At 46.2% G+C, this 16,637-nt stretch overlaps 1 protein-coding gene across 1 annotated transcript in view; it reads right to left on the bottom strand.

Annotated features, from left to right (window-relative positions):
• Nucleotides 1-16,637, bottom strand: part of LOC137435439 (alanine aminotransferase 2-like) — a 125,491-nt gene that overhangs the window by 25,614 nt on the left and 83,240 nt on the right. The window lies entirely within an intron of this gene.

Here is a 16,637-nt window from a genome sequence, read left to right as displayed (position 1 = left end):
ATATATACATATATATACATATATACACATATATATACATATATATACATATATATACATATATACACATATATATACATATATATAGTCTAGTAGGAAGACTAGGTCCCCCTGCACCCCCCGGAGATATACTTCTAATCAGTGTTTCTAGATTGGAAAAAATGTGTAGAAAATGACTAGCTATGGCCCCAAGCTGAAAAAATGTCCCACATACCATTTATATGCAAATTACTGCTGCCATTATCAAAAAAACGATTTTTGACATATCTCAGCCAATATTGCAGATAATTGAAAAATGAAGGTGTCTAGACCCATGTTTTGAAGGGCATAGATCATGATAGAACTATTCATAACATGATTACATGTGTCTATGGTATACTAGTATGCTAATTAGTGCTTTATTTACAAAATAATCACAGTTTTACGAAATAATAGACTCATATTAAGGTCCGTCTACACAGACGTTAACACAAAGTTTTATTTTTCTAAATATTACAACTGTCAAAATAGTCCTAGCACTCAATGTGACCACTCTTCTCTTGCTTGTTTTAGATAAACATCATTAGCATTAGTGATTCTACACTGAGTCAGTCATCATCATTTTCATCGAAATCGTCAGAGTCAAACTCTTCTTCTCCTTCCTCTTCCTCCTCCTCTTCGTGCTCTCCTGTGTTCAGAAGATCCACCAGTGAGGTTGGTAGGATGGGACCACTGGACCACATTGGTTTCAACAGTCCTTCATCAGTCCTTATCCATCCTTGCTCCTCATAAGGTTTTGGCTTTTCGATGATAGGTTGATCGGCTCTTTTGTACAATGCTACGCGGTGGTTCACACGCTGGATGTGCGGCTTCAGGGCAGACTGGCATGGAGGAAGGCGAGCCAGATCAACCTTGGACTTGGATGTGAGGGTCTTGTCCTCTCCCACCATTTTTCGTAGCAGCTTGGCACGGACAATGTCCACTGATGACTCGCGACTCTGGCCGTACATCACACAGGTGAATTTTTCTAACTGCCTCTCCACCTCAGGGTTGGCATCCCAGTTGTCACCCAGTTCACCGAATGCCCTGTGAAACCTGGGATTCTTCTCCAGCTTTTTCAAGGGCTTCTGATCATTCTGAGAGGTCATTCTGTCATTCTGATCCAGATCAAACCCAGTCATTCTGAGAAGCACAGCAGGGTCAGAGATCATGATGTTCTCCTCCTCAGTGAATCTCTCCATCAACAGCCTCTCCATTGCCTCACACACTGTTTTGAGGCAAAAGAGGGACTTTGCGTAGGCCTTTCCACTGAGAACACCTTTGAGAGATCCACTTGTTACTAGTTGTGCCTCAAAGAGAATCTCTGCATATCCAGAACCACGCATCTTGTGTCCAGTGAGCATCCCGATGTAGTTCATGGATGTGTGGAAGGGTCCAATCGTTACTACATGACTAGCAAATTCATTTGGCCAGCGCCAGATGATGGGAAGGGCTTTCATGCAGACACCCAGATCAAATGTATTCAGGACCCATCTCTGACCCACCTCAGCAGTTGCTGCCTCGGAACGCTTCAGTAGCTCACGAACAACTGCGTTGTCTGTGATCGGTTGGTGGATAGGCGTGCAGTAGTCGACTGTTGATTTGCTGGGTGGGGGAGAACCAGTTGCAGAGGTGAAACCCCCTAGCCCAGGCACAGGCTGCAGGCCACAGCTTCCGATGTATCTGATGAAGAGCCAGATGTAGTACTCTTGCATCGTAGTGGCATAGACTGTGTCATTCTCTGCTGGCGGTGTGAATGATGAGCCTTCAGGGAACTTCGGGCCAACGCGAGTAAAGTGCAAGGGTGGGAGAGTTTTTGGTGTGTCGACCTTCAGGCTACGCTGTTGTGACCTATTGATGGTAGGTAGCATTCGGTCCTTGCTGCTCTCGAACCCGGGCTTGACCTCCTGCACCATGATTCCTCCAGCACTGTTTACAATGTTGCTGCCGTGCACACTGGTAGTGGTTTTATTCAAGTTGTCCCACTCACAGTGGAATACAAGGTTGCCCTCTCCTGTCACAATTTGTGGTGTACGATAAGTTGAGACTTCATCCAGGACCTTGGCAAGAGCAGTTTCCAACTCCAAGGCGAAATCGTAGCTCTCAGAGTGTCCAAGCCTGTGTAGTATTGTGGTGAGCTGTTTGCTTCGGAACAGGTGCCTTACAGTCACACAGAGGAGAATGTGCTTTGGTAACTTCCATTTTCCATCTGACACTGCACGGCACAGATCTTGTCCAATGGAGAAGACCAGACGCTTCACCTTTTCTGTCTCGATGCCCTCCTTGCCAGTCATTAGCACGCTGAGAAAGCGGACAAGGTCTGGAGGTAGGATGTCTTCAGGATTGAGCTCCATGTCTTCAGCTGTTGGTGGCCATGGTTGGTCTTTACACTCTCTGAAAGCCTGTAGAATACCCTGGCGAAGTTGGAGGGCAACATTTTGGTTCTTGTTTGTGCTTCCGAGTGTGAATGCTCGTGCGAGAGCATTGGAAACTGTTATGTTTGAGCTGTGCACAAGCCAGAAAGAAATGACATCACATTTGTCATGATCAACCTTCGTGAAGTGGATATGCTCCTTGATTGGGTCATTCTGTAGGCGTTTCAGTAGTTTCTCTGACCGATAATTTGAGTTCTCATATCCATTCAGTTTCAGTTCCTCGACATAGAGCAAGCGCAAGGAAGAAAGCTGTAGAACTTTATTCTGCTGGATGACCTGGGTTTGAATGTGTTCCAGTACTGAGTTGAATGCCTTTTCATGGGCGGCTGACATGCAAGCCTGCTCCTTTGGTGCTTCGGCTCTGTGAATCGCACGCTCATAGTTGTAGAATGCTGTGCGGAAAGCTTTAAAACATGACGGATGGTGTTTGGCCTCACATGCAAAGAGGTCTTTGTTTTTCACCTTTCGATGGAGTCGATAGAGACCCATTTTCTCAGCCCGTGTTTCGATTTGCTCCCATGCATTTTCTTTGTTTTTAAAGGATGGGAAGGTTGTAGGCCTCTCAGTATTGCGATGAGCATCTTTGGTCTCAACTTTCTCACAAAATATACACTCTGGCGGGAAGATGGGTTCAGCAGAACCTCCTGGTTTACGAGGAGAGTGATGCCATGATGAGGTTGATGGCCCTGGTTCTGTATCATCTCCCAGACGATGAAAGTGGCGGACAAAGTGCTTATAACACTTGCTGTGATATCCTACTCTTTCTAGGTCATCAGGAAGAGTTGCCGGGATCTGATCACATACTGATTGCATACGACATGGGGAGTCATGCGGTTGGTTGAGACGTCTATCCCGGATCTTTTGAAGCAGTTGCAGTTTTTCTGAAGCAGATCCTTTAATTTTACGGAGGGGCGTGAAATCCCCATGATCAGACATGGATGGTACATGAAGGATGCATGTAGGAGGAGAGCTTTGGGCTGCAGGTTCTACACTCCGTTTTCTTTTGGGCATGCTTGCTGTCGATGTCTACCATCACTGTTAAATGACAAATAAGAAATCACGAATGATGTTAAAAGTGCCTGTGAAAGGAGGCTCTGAGTTTTCAGTGAGGTAACAGAGGTTCTGAGTCATGTTCTACACTAGGGTACTTTTTAGCTGACTAAACCATGTTTAGTGGCATCAAAAGTGCTAATAGCTAAAACATCTAAATTCTTCCACACTAACGTTAGCTATCTAGGCCAATGAAACATTGTGCTAAGTTACTGTAGCTAGCTCAGCTGTCGTGCCTCTTTCTGGTTCAATTCATATACAGAAGTCAACAGATATGTCTCATGTTTGGCATTAACAAAAGTTTAAGTTACACCGACATTAGGAACATACTGTACATAGATGAGGCTAGCTTTAACGTTAGCTAACATGGTGCTAGCTGGCTCAGCTGTTATTCTGCCTGTTTATGATTTCATGCAGAAACTGAAGTCAAGAGTGTGAGTAACATTATAGTTAGCATCTTACCTGCCTAGATTGGAGGATGAATACCAAGAACAACACACAGATGGAATGGAAGACTGAACTTTCAACTGAGGTATTCAATAACATCAACGTTACCAATTGATACGAGCGCGCGACATTACCAATTGATACGAGCGCGCGAGCGCGCATGTTACATGGATGGAAATGTAAAATGGCAGCTATAGCAGCACTAATTTGGATCTCTAGTCTGTCATTTCTGCACTGTGATTGGATAACATAAAAAAATATGTTTGGGAGTTAACAGCAGGAGTTGGTAGATTTTACGTGGGCTGGGTGAGAAACCTTTAAATAAGCAAGTGAAAATCTCTCGCAATACAAAGTCAATGGTGGGAAGAAAAGTTGAGTGGTACCAATGTTACTGCCAATGTCCCGCCCCTATGCAAGACTCAGGAGCATCTTGTTGACATTTAACCTTGAAAATACCTGGGTTTAGACCCCTTATGTACCATGTTAAGTTATCTGCAGTATTAACGTATCCTTATCATTTGTAAAACTGATTATTTTGTAATTACAGCATTAATATGCATACTAGTATACCATAGACACATGTAATCATGTTATGAATAGTTCTATCATGATCTATGCCCTTCAAAACATGGGTCTAGACACCGTCATTTTTCAATTATCTGCAATATTGGCTGAGATATGTCAAAAATCGTTTTTTTGATAATGGCAGCAGTAATTTGCATAAAAATGGTATGTGGGACATTTTTTCAGCTTGGGGCCATAGCTAGTCATTTTCTACACATTTTTTCCAATCTAGAAACACTGATTAGAAGTATATCTCCGGGGGGTGCAGGGGGACCTAGTCTTCCTACTAGACTAATACACATATATATACATATATATACATATATATACATATATACACATATATATACATATATATACATATATATACATATATATACATATATATATATATATATATATATATATATATATATATTGTTACGGACGCGACTAGGATGTTAATTGGCCGAGCGGATGGCCGCCACACCCGAACAGTTACCCCGACTAACCCGATTCCTGAACGTTGGCCAAAATCGCGCCACAGATATTCAATGGGGAAAAGACAAAGGCGACGCGGATGTGAAGAAGAGGAAGGAGACGTACAGAGGAATAACAGGATTTATTATTTACACACACTAAAGCAAAAGGAGCAGTCAAGGTTATATACAGGAGACACAGTGAAATCGTTAGCTTACCTATTACAGTCTTAATTAACCCAGGGACAGAACAAACAAAGACGGACTCACACGAATGGGGAATGGAGGCAGGAACGATTGGCTGGACCGGGAGGAAGGTTCAGCTCGGACCACAAGCTGGAAGGCTTGGCAGGGCGCACAGCAAGCCGGGCCTCGTCAGGCTGGGAGCGAGCAGGGCGACGTCGTGCACTTCTCTCAGAGGCTTCCCCCGCGCTTCTCTCACGCACTTGTGTTAAAGGCTTCCCCCGCGCTTCTGTCGCACTTGTCTCAGAGGCTTCCTTCTCGCTTCTCTTCCCTCCTCGTGCACTTCTCTCTGAAGCTCGTCTCTTTGCAGAACTCAGAACTCATCTGAGGTGGGGGCGTCTCCCATGGGTTATATATAGCCCCACCCTTGAACCTTTTCGAACCTCCCCGATCGCTCTTCCTCCGCCCTCTCAAACCAAACCCCTCGTGCTTGGTTGGTTGTTCGGGGCTGGCTCACTCTTCCCCTCTATGACGAGGTGGAGACACGCCCTTCTTCTCCGAGCCGGAGCACATGGCAATGGCGGCGAATGCAGTTGGCAATCGAGGCTTTGGGAATGGGGCTTTGGGAATGAAAATAAAAGGGGATCTATTTATTTGAATTCGGTGCAATGGAGTGTCAATTAATGGAAGACAAATCCTTAGCCTAATACACAGAATAAGGAAATAACTGTCAAACAAGGGGGAAATCTATGATTGGCTAACGTGAGTGCTTATGAACTACTTACGGGACGCACTTTGACCTTTATACGTAACTGGAGCAAGGAGGGCGATATTTTTACAACAATTTACACAACAAAAAAAAAAACATTCTCATATCCACAACACTGCACCCTCCTCCTCTTAGGCACGTCCCGGGCCTCTTACCTTGACTTTTAGTGTGGCACATAGGTGTAGTTCCCTCTACATTTAACCTGACCCTGAGTGTGACAGTTTTAAAACATAAATAAATATGTCCCGCTGCTCCATTGCACCCCACCTAACAGACTCACGCCCACAGCTAACCGAATTGCGGAATTGGTCTTCAAACTATACATTTACGGTGGGGGCGCATTATTTACAATGACTACTTTATTTACAAAACGCAACCCAGGACCTGTGATCGTTCTTTTGGGGGGGGAGACAGTCTGCCCTGCATCGATGCACCATGAAAGCACCCAAAAACGCACCAAAGCACCCTCAAGCACCAATCGGTGCACAGTCACCACAGTTCAATAAAAAATAAACGGACAAACCCTGCTGGTGGTCTCTTGCTCTTCGGCTCCCTCTGCTGGCTATTGCTATCTTCCAGGTGTTGTCATCTTCTTTGCTGGCGGCCTATTTGCACATAAAATAAAATGCACCGACCGTGTCCGTTTTTATTTATTTATGGCCCACAGGGCCGACTAGTGTGGTTCACCTGTGGGGCATCGGTGCCCTGTGATCAAGGTCCGCCAACAAGATTTCGGGCCTTCATGGCCTGTTCCAGCAGAGGGGCCCTGCCCCAACCGATGGGGTCCATAAGTGGTGCTCAGCCACAGACATGTGGTCCATAAGGTGGTGCATCGATGCAGACAGCTGTGGTTGCGAGAGGTTCGGGCGCCGAATGGCGGACTCTCGCATGCTCCCCTCGGCGCCCAGTGGCGCACAGTCCTCATGTGGGAGACAAGGGGGGAAAAGACAGATGAGCGAGGGGTAAGGTCACAAGGGTACACATCAATACAGGCAATGCAAGGCAAGGTGCGTATGGAGACGGAGCGGAGAAAAGCTCGTCCCTACCGTACGTCACCCCCCGTCACCTACTCTACCCTTGCCCTTACCACATATTTACAACAATCTACACATTTACAAATTCGTCACTACTGTCACGTCTCCCCAATATTTCTCCTACAGCAAATTCGTCACCACAATCCCTCTAACCAAAATTTGCCATCACCCAATTCATCATCAATCCTCATAAGGAGGAAGAGATGGAACACAGCACAATGTCACACCCACGTCATGATGCGTCTCACAATCCAAAACATTTGCACATTAAAATAAGAAAAACCAACAAACCAGGGCATGGTGTGGAGTACCATCATTACCTCAGGTGAGTGGATGCAGATGGTGCGAGGAGATTCTTAATCCTAACTACCTTCTAAATGACATTAACACACTTTTACACTACCCGGGGTCTTTCCCTGCCAAACCATTGGCCATCTTACTCTATGTGGTTTTAAGAACCAAATTCCCATTGACCAAACTGTGGTGCTTCCTCAATTTGGGGTCTCACTCCCCCGATGCAACTCCCTGTGCCCTTGCACAATTTCAGGACTGGGGCGTGTAGCTCTCCCAGCAGGCCTACCCACCTGCACACCTCCACCACTGCAGTTGCCACACGAGCTTACCTAACTCCTCACCCTAACCTATCTAATTGGGGAAGGCCCCTCCTGGCTCTGTCACCCCTTGGTGCCCTCTGGCACTGGGCTACCCGGGTCCGTCCTCCGGGTCCTCGGGCCCCATCCACAACAACTCTACCGGCTCCCAGAGCCCACCTGCGGCCTCACCTGGCCGACATCCTCACAGTGGTGGAGTGCCCAATCAACTACACACACTAACAGGCTACACGCCCAGCCATTTCCACAACACTAATGCACCCATCCAAGTACCATTCTTCCACACGCACCACAGATGCCAATATCCAACCACAATTTACCTGTACCCTCTACCTAACACTTACACTACCCTCCCCGTGTATTCGTGATGGGGGTCCATCCTTCCCCCATTCACACCTTCGCACCATCCACTCCACTCCACAGTTTCCACCATACTCACTCCACGACCATCCATTCCAATACTCCATATACTCCAGACCATTTATTCCATACACCTGTTCTCCATTCACCTGGTGTTGCACACCTGTGCAATCACTCCTGGTGCCACCTGCACCCTCCTTCCTCCCTGGACCATTTGGGTCAGCACAACTCACATCACTATCACTCACTCAAACACTGCTCCATATACCTGTCCAGTTGCACACCTGTGCAATCTCACTTGTTCCTCACTCACTGCTCCATACACTTCCACGCTCAATACAACTCGATTCTCGAACACACGGCATCATCTCATCTAACTACTCCCCTCTGAAACTCGCGCTTCCCAGTCGTCCCTTACTTTATTGCGCTCCCTCGTCATTATAATCCAAACTAATCTACCGGCGTCCCCACTACAGGTATCATTGTCACTACCTAAACCTTACCGTTACCTATTGTCATCTCTAGGTCCCTACACATTATATCCTAACCCTCCCGGGCTAGTTTTCACTGCCATAAACCCCATAAGACTAGTGCTCCTTTGCCCCCGTTGTGAGAGATGGCAGAGTTGCCATCCCACCACATCGGGCCCCTTCACTACCAATTTTGCACACCAAATTCCAGCTAATTCAAAATTTGCCAATCACTCCACTAATCATCTGCCAATCATCACTCTGCCAATCCTTTGCCAATCATCAAATTTTGCTTTTTTTTTTCTTCTAATTTCGGGTCCAAAACACTATCCTCATCATCACAGTCTACTCACTAGTGCCTCTCGGTGCGCCAATTCATCTCTAAAGCCCGGCTTCGCAAAGCCGAGCAATGAATGCGGGTTGCTTGGTGCCGGCGGCTGGATCCGTCCGGCACTCGGTGCAGGGAAGGAGGTTTACCCGGGCCGAGATCCCACGCACCATCTCGGCACAGAGCCGTCCAATGGCCCGATCTCGCCCTGCCGGAACGCCTCAACAAAAAGGGGTCGCCATGACGACCCTTCCTACCGGACCGCTCGTTCCGCTTAGTGGAGCACGGACGCGGCCGTTCAAAGCGCGGCCCGGCGTGGATCGCCCCCATGCGGTTCTTTCGAAACCGCCGCGGATCCCCGCGGCACGCAAAACTGCCCGGTTCGCACCGAAGGCCCGATTCGGCTATACGTCGCTCTAACCGCTAACCCGGTTAGCGTCGATGCTCCACTTGCATGCTCACACCCCGCAGCCCGTTCCTTGCTCATACATCCAGCCGTTCCCATGCTCCTAGTCATTGCACCTTCCCTTACACACCCAGGTACACTCATGCCGCTTACAGACTTTGTCACACACCTGACCACCGCACACCTTTGCACACAATCGTCGTTCGCACACTTCACCAACACACCTCTTTGCGCCCCCTCCTCGGTCACCTCCTCTGTGACAACCACAGGTGTGCTCTCACTTGCACACGCAACCACGTGCCTCACTACCAACTCCAGCGTGCATTCCCATACGCGCTCTACCATTCCAGGTGTGCATCCTTCCATTCCAGGTGTACATCCTCTCTCACCTGCCACAACCAACTCACGCTCCGTGTCACTCTCACTACTCTCACCTCCACACTCGGTCGCGCACTCACCCTTACTCTCGCCAGCGCACTCTTTCCTCATGCACCCGTCCGTTACACACCTTTCTCGCGCATCCTCTTGCGCACACTCTCCCGTTACACCCTCTGTAACACTCACCACAGGTGTGCATGCTCCCGTTACATCCCCTGTAACACTCCCCACTACGCGCTTCCATGTGCCCCCTCGCACACGCGTTACGACCAACTCACTCTCGACAGCACACTCACTCCTCGGCGCGTACTTTTTCCTCACACACCCCAGAGTCGGACATTCTCGCACCCCTCCTCTCTCGTACTCCGTACCTGTCACACACTTCATCAGCGGCCTCTCACGAACACCCGGGTCCACACCAACCCCCAAGCCGACTGAAGCTCCCCTCACATCATATACATTTCCGAATATATCGCCACTCACCTTGGCACCTCGTCTCCGCACCTCCTTCGCCACCTGCAAACTCTTTATTTGGTTAGCAAGTACATCATTATGATTTGAGCACAGACCTTGTACATAATCCATCACCTCCTCCTTTATCTCTTTTTTTGTTTCCCTCCGTCTCTTCTTAATTTCACTCACCCCCTCTTCCACTTCCTCTAATTTTCCCTTTACCTCCTTCATTTCCCGGTGCGCCCCCTCTATCTCTTCCTCCAACGCCACTTTAACCGTTTCTATGTGCGTCCTCACCTCTCGGTCCTTCGTCTCCATTGCCTCAGTCACCTCGTCCAACCTCGTTGTCAGTCCCTCACGTACCATCTGACATTCCCTCTTCGTCGCTATCAAGTCATTTTTGAGTTATTTTTGTGTCGCCTTTAGCCCTCCTAGTACCGCAGTGTTCTTTTGTACCTGCTCCACTAACTCCATCTGTCCCACCGTCAGCTGTTCCACCTCCTGCGTCGGGTCCTCTATGCCCCCTTGTGACCTAGCCGTATTATTCCTCATCTCTTTCTCCATATGCTTCTCACCTCGCTTTACCTCCTCGCGTACCCCCGAGACCTCCTCGCTTACTCCTCGTCTGATCTCCTCTCCCATTTCTCCCATCTCTTTGGTAGATGCCACCCTCATCTGTTCCAACTCATCCCTCTGGGCATCCAATTTGGTTTCTAACCCGATTTTCACCTCCTCTATCTGGTTCCCCATCCGTTTGATTTCCCGGGCGGATTGCTCCCCTACTTCCCGCAATTTGTCGTCCATTGTATTTTCCAACCCCATTAACCCATTCTTCATTCCTTCCATCTGGTTCTCCTGGGCAGCCATTCTATTTTCCAACCCCGTTAACACATTCTTCACCTCTTTTATCCCGTTGTTTAACCCCTCAAATTTATTGTCTAGCCCCTCAAATTTATTGTCTAACCCCTCAAATTTAGTCTAACCCCTCAAATTTATTGTCTAACCCCTCAAATTTATTGTCTAACCCCTCAAATTTGTTTCCCATATTGTTTAACCCGTCTCTCAATTGGCCACCCATTTCTCTTCGCTCTCGGGTGGATTTATTACTTTGGGCATCCATTTTTGCCATCATTTGAATCATAAAGACTCGCATGTACTCGAGTCTGCTGCGACCACGGGCGCGGCTAAATTTGGTGCCGCGACAACCACGTGCGCGAGGGTGCCATTTTGCGCACCTGAAACCTCCTCAACCACTTCACCATTGTTCTCCTCCTCCATTTCCTCCCTCTGATCCTGGGTTACCCCTAACCCCTCTTCTAGTGCCCCCACCGGCATCCCGCCACCTTGACTATCCATGGCACGATGTTCAATTTAAGATTTTATAAAACAAATTTCGACCCACTCGTAATTTGAGCGCACGAAGCGCTTCAGGTCCGTTCTCGCTCCTGGCACCAATTGTTACGGACGCGGCTAGGATGTTAATTGGCCGAGCGGATGGCCGCCATACCCGAACAGTTACCCCGACTAACCCGATTCCTGAACGTTGGCCAAAATCGCGCCACAGATATTCAATGGGGAAAAGACAAAGACAACGCGGATGTGAAGAAGAGGAAGGAGACGTACAGAGGAATAACAGGATTTATTATTTACACACACTAAAGCAAAAGGAGCAGTCAAGGTTATATACAGGAGAGACAGTGAAATCGTTAGCTTACCTATTACAGTCTTAATTAACCCAGGGACAGAACAAACAAAGACGGACTCACACGAATGGGGAATGGAGGCAGGAACGATTGGCTGGACCGGGAGGAAGGTTCAGCTCGGACCACAAGCTGGAAGGCTTGGCAGGGCGCACAGCAAGCCGGGCCTCGTCAGGCTGGGAGCGAGCAGGGCGACGTCGTGCACTTCTCTCAGAGGCTTCCCCTGCGCTTCTCTCGCGCACTTGTGTTAAAGGCTTCCCCCGCGCTTCTGTCGCACTTGTCTCAGAGGCTTCCTTCTCGCTTCTCTTCCCTCCTCGTGCACTTCTCTCTGAAGCTAGTCTCTTTGCAGAACTCAGAACTCATCTGAGGTGGGGGCGTCTCCCATGGGTTATATATAGCCCCACCCTTGAACCTTTTCGAACCTCCCCGATCGCTCTTCCTCCGCCCTCTCAAACCAAACCCCTCGTGCTTGGTTGGTTGTTCGGGGCTGGCTCACTCCTCCCCTCTATGACGAGGTGGAGACACGCCCTTCTTCTCCGAGCCGGAGCACATGGCAATGGCGGCGAATGCAGTTGGCAATCGAGGCTTTGGGAATGGGGCTTTGGGAATGAAAATAAAAGGGGATCTATTTATTTGAATTCGGTGCAATGGAGTGTCAATTAATGGAAGACAAATCCTTAGCCTAATACACAGAATAAGGAAATAACTGTCAAACAAGGGGGAAATCTATGATTGGCTAACGTGAGTGCTTATGAACTAATTACGGGACGCACTTTGACCTTTATACATAACTGGAGCAAGGAGGGCGATATTTTTACAACAATTTACACAACAAAAAAAAACCCATTCTCATATCCACAACAATATATATATATATACAGTGATCCCTCGTTTATCGCGGGGGTTACGTTCCAGAACCCCCCGCGATAGACGAAAATCCGCGAAGTAGCGACCATATTTTTATTTTATTATTTATATATATTTTAAAGCTTTATGACCCTCCCCACACTCGTATTAACCTTTCCCATACTCTTATAAACACTTCCTATACTCTTAAACACTTTTTACACTCTTAAACATACGTAATTTTAACAACATATAAAATTCTAATGGATACTCACCATTGAAGATACTGTAGCTACCCATGGGTCCCCCAAGCAAGACCAGCATCAGAATCTCCTTGCTCCAGCCGGTGACGTCACCGGCGGGGATCCCCGGCGCCAGAGTGGCTGGTCACGTGACCGCTAAAGCGTGCTGCGCGTGCGGGTATAATCAGCTACACCTGTTGATCACGTGACCACCGAAGCTCGCCACGCTTGAGAGGCGTGTCTTTCGGTTTCTGGTTGTGCTTTATAATGCAGCCCGATAAACGGGCTTTTCAGTGTTCCCGAGTTGGTTTTGAGAATAAATATCTTCTCGGACGAGTTTGTGTCTTGCCCGTCATTTCGTCCGTATCAAGCAAGAGCCCCGGCTCTTCAATACTACAACTTGCGTGATGAAGATGATGATGAATTAGCTGTGCAGTACTGATGATGAAGGTGATGACGATGATGAATGTACTGCACAGCCAGAAAGAGCATTACAGTTACCCATTACGTGGGTAACTAGCGCAAGTGGAAGCTGCCGCATCTGCGTTTTCCATACGTACGACTTTGTCTCTTTGTCTACTCTTCTACTGTACACTATGTACAGTATTTTATTTCTTGTAATATGTTTTAATTACTGTATTTTTCTTATTTTTTTACGTTTTTTAATTTTTTTTTTTTTTGAAGGTTAGGTGAAAGTGGATCTGAGAAGGTGAAAGGTTGAAGGAGCATGGTGAAAACTAGAATTGGAAAGGTATCGGCTGGACAGGATTGAGTTATGAAGGAGGGAGAGAAAAACGGGTGGAGCAAAACGCGGTCGCAATCGGGGGAGGGGAAGCCATGAGAGAAGGAATTAAGATTTTTTGGAGTTTTTTTTTTTTTTTAATTAAGACTTTAGACAAAGGGTAAGATGTTCGGGGGCAGTATGGGGTGAAAAGAAAGACAAAGAAAAAAGCAATACAATGAGAGAACGAAAGTAAATAGACAACAAATGAGACAGGGAAGCCTCAAGGGACCAGACCTGGAAACGTGGCACAAACAAAACGACGATTACACACAGGTATGCACGATTTACAACTGATATCTTACTAGAAACACACAGTAGACACATACACAGTACAGTTTTGACAAAAAAAAAAACGGGAAAATACTTTACTTCGATGATGTGGAGAGCTTGGAAGAACACTACCTCACCCGCAGAACCGGAACCGGAGGTTATCGCGGTAATGAAAACCTATCATGGATGGATGGACATACAACCTGAAAACATAACGCCTCTGGCAAATTCGTTGGCGGAGGCATAAAAACAATCCACTTGTAGCTTTTGATTGGTGAACCAATTCAGTGACCCAATATGCAAATTCTTTAAATTTCAGGTAAATAGGATGGAAATTGATTATTTTAAGCAACCTTGACCTTTTGATCTAAAAATCAGCTTCAAATCTTTTGATTGATGAACCAATTCAGTGATCCAATGTGTAAATTCTTAAAATTTCAGGTAAATCAGATGAAAATGGATGATTTTATGTGAGTCTGACCTTTAACCCTTTCACCTTTCGACAAAATTATTATTTTGTCTTCTCCATATTATCATAATCTATCTTGAAAATTTGATGACAAAACTCAAATGGCAAATTGAAATTTTAGGTCAATTGGATGAAAATTGCTGATTTTATGTAACACTGACCTTTGACCTTTTAGCAAAATTATTAATTTGCCTTTTCCATATTATCATAATAAAGCCTTCGTGAAAATTTGAGGACAAAACTCAAATGGTAAAAAAAAGTTACAGCCCGGACAGACACGCATACAGACAGACACACAGAAGTTATTGAAAAGCCCTGTCTCCTGCTGTGCAGGGGTTGGGTTAATTATACACTCCATTTCTCTGCCTGAAAACCAAAGACATCAGGGAAATAGGGGAATTATCATTCTATAATATCATACTGTTTGTGTGTTTGTTTTACTTCTGTGTACTCCAGAACCACTGGACAGATTGAGTTGAAAACTGCTGTTGTACTCAGGATGTTGCTATTAGGTGTTAAAAAAGAAAAGAATGATCGTCCGAGGGGTTCAGGGTGTGGGGAGAATGCCAATTCTCTTCTTGTAAATGTGCATCATATGCAATGGTGCTACCTGGTGCAAGGCGGTGTTGGAAGTCATAATAAATTACTCCATAGACTTGTAAATGGGGGAATTAACCTGTCTGTAAGGACGGGCTCTTTGCTAGTTGCTTAAACTCTCTGCAGTCACCCACCAACATGCCAAGGCCAATTGCACAGTTCTTATGGAAAGATTTGTCAAGGCGTTAAGCTGATACCATTGGTCACCACATGCAGATCTGTCATGGCTGTTTCTTCAATCCACGACTATCTACATGAGGTTGCAGGCCACTGTGGAAATCACCGATACAAATCCCCTATAGTGTAGCAGCATAGCAAACCTGTTGTGCATTTTGTGATACAAGCACCAAATTTGGCACAAATGTACATTAATATGTTGCGAACATTTTCAGATATTGGGCCACTTGAAATTCCGTAATTTTTTTTTCAAATTTTTTCAAATTTCGTAATTTCAAATTTTTCGGGTGACACCGTCACAATTTCGGTCTTCGAGGCCGGCCGATATAGTGGGGCGGCTTAGCCCAAATATTCAAAAGAATTGTGCATTTTGTGATACAAGCACCAAATTTGGCACAAATGTACATTAATATGTTGCGAACATTGTGTGGTCAGCAATGAAGACGAGAGTCTGAATTACATGTATGCAAAAGACCTTGTGAACCAGTGAAGCAAATACACGGGTAAGCATGAATTAAATCTAGGGCATGATATAATTTCCATGATGTTTACCTCTACACTCAATGGTGGAAGGAGGTAATGTTTTGATCCCAGCTTGTCTGTATGTCTGTTTGTCTGTTAGTCCACAAAATTCCAGACAAAGATTGTAGTAGTGGTAGTTGTAGTGGTAGTGGTGATAACAGAAATTGTTATATAGAACTGAACTTATATTATTATTATATGCAGAAAATAACTTCATTTCTATATGCCCTGCAGTGGACAGGTTAATTGGTTTATGCACTGAAGGGGTCACCCTGGTGTGCACTGCTGTGTTCTGCCTCACTGAGTTGTTCAGGTATGATGTACTCAGCACAAGCTTCCGGTCGGCCCGGAGGTGGGGGTGCGGGGCCTGTCACGGAACGTCAAAACAAACGGCCTGCCGGGGCTGCCCAAAAGTCGGGCGTGAGGGGCGCGTCCACTAATGGAACGCCTCTCGCTTCCCAGATCGAGGGCCACGTGGTCAGGAGAACCTCGTCCCTTCCGGTCACACTTTGCCTATCGGCCGGCCTCGAAGACCGAAATTGTGACGGTGTCACCCGAAAAATTTGAAATTACGAAATTTGAAAAAATTTGAAAAAAAAAATTACGGAATTTCAAGTGGCCCAATATCTGAAAATGTTCGCAACATATTAATGTACATTTGTGCCAAATTTGGTGCTTGTATCACAAAATGCACAATTCTTTTGAATATTTGGGCTAAGCCGCCCCACTACTAACCGAATTTACATTATTATTTACACAAAGTGAATATCTGGCATACAGTTTAAGATTTACAATCTCAGCGACGTTATACACTTCCGAATTGATGCCCTTTTCATTATGAAAGCAAATCTGTGCTTGCGATGACATTAGTGACGTCCGCTTTTCATTGTTCTACTTCCTGTGACCTGATCTAAAGACGAGGATTTAGTCTGGCAATAGAATACTGGTTACCTGTGAATGCTGCCAGCTTGCGTTGGTGAACAAGATATACAATCAACTTGTCAACTAAAAGTCAAAGTATTTTCACCACATTGGGATGAGGCCTTGAGTGTTAGGCCTTTATCAG

The sequence above is a fragment of the Myxine glutinosa genome, unplaced genomic scaffold (assembly GCF_964187855.1).
Source record: "Myxine glutinosa unplaced genomic scaffold, kmMyxGlut1.1 SCAFFOLD_473, whole genome shotgun sequence".
Classification (NCBI taxonomy): Eukaryota; Metazoa; Chordata; class Myxini; order Myxiniformes; family Myxinidae; genus Myxine; species Myxine glutinosa.
This window is presented reverse-complemented; position numbering and strand designations above follow the sequence as displayed.